The following is a 1,444-nucleotide window of genomic DNA, read 5'->3' as shown; positions in this document are numbered from 1 at the left end:
CCCCCCCCCCCCCCCCCGCGATTTCAGATGCATACTCAGCAGCTCTCTTGTTCCTCTTCCCACATTTTACATCTTCCATTTTTATCCATTTGTTTTTAATTAAAAAGAAACCTTTTTTTAAAAAAAATCATTGGGCTCTTTGGGGGCCATTTCACTTAGAAAAACTATCTTTTAAATATTTGAGGTGAAGTACTGTAAGATGACTTCAGTTGCTGGGATTTTTTTCTTTTTTAAGATGGTTTCAGATTTATGAAATTTTTAGAAATGCCATGTTCCTGCATGATGGCTAATAATAGCTTCAGGTGACATAGAGACCAGTTTTACTGACCTTGTCTTTTACATCTGACTTTGGAAGAGTCAAGATGCCCCTTGGATGGCAGCAGAGGGGATGGAGTAGTGGGACCTCCTCTCCCAGCATGGTTGCATCCTCCGCCGTGGTGCTGAGGAAGGGGCCTACCCGCGACCTGGCCTATTCGTAGTTGCCAATGTCGGTAGAATGCTGTGCTCACTCTCTGTAGACGAGAACACTGGATGATGATGATGATGATGATGATGATGATATGAATGTAGATAGACGTGGAAACACGTACACAATGTCATTTTGAGCTGTGTCCTTCCACTGCCCCCGTCCCTCTCTACACAAGGATGCTGTTTGGAGGGGCAGACACATTTCCTTGGAAAATAGTGTGTGTGAATATTTGGCTTCTTGTTTGATTTAAGGATGGGCCCCTCTGAGCTCACCAAAGCTGTTTACTTTCCATGTGTGTATTTGTGCAAAAAGCCCGGTTCTGGGAGCTGTCTGATGGCTTCACCACACCTCAGTGTGAGCCCCTCCCGTCGGTAGCACATCCTTGTTCCTCAGGGCAAGCCCAGGCCTCGGGCCCTCTTGGGGATACCTGGCATTGGAAGGTCACAGGTCATTCATTGGGGCTCCCCCGTCCCTTCCCAGAGTCCACTCAGCTGTCCCCTCAGACCCCCCTGAAGCTCTGCTGCCCTACCCTTGGCCAGTCCCTTGGCCTAGGAGTAAGACATCTCTTCTTCCGTCACTGGTTGGGAAGGTCACACTGCTCCAGGCCAGTGGCATACTTCTCCAGGACATCCAGTCAGGAAATGCCCCAGCAGGTAAAGTCCTGAAAAACAATACTTTTACCTACCTGACTTTGGGGTCCAAAGCCCTCAGAGGGAAAGGAAATGGTATGACCCAAACGGAGTACATCATACCAGAAACTTGGAAAATGAACTGAATCACATAGGGTGGTCCTAAAACCCTTGTGGAATGTTGCAGAGTTAATAACCTAGTGGCCTAATGTTTGCTACCTTAAAATACAGAAATAATAGAAACAATCTGTGAATTTTCTTTATACAACTGATAAAGACTGCAGTTCTGGTGGCTGTATGACATAATTTTGCCTGCACCCAGAGGGCTTTTTATTTTTTTTCTTTT

Source organism: Leptonychotes weddellii, chromosome 8, assembly GCF_054177405.1.
Source record: "Leptonychotes weddellii isolate Sample4059 chromosome 8, ASM5417740v2, whole genome shotgun sequence".
Classification (NCBI taxonomy): Eukaryota; Metazoa; Chordata; class Mammalia; order Carnivora; family Phocidae; genus Leptonychotes; species Leptonychotes weddellii.
Note: the sequence above shows the minus strand (reverse complement) of the source record.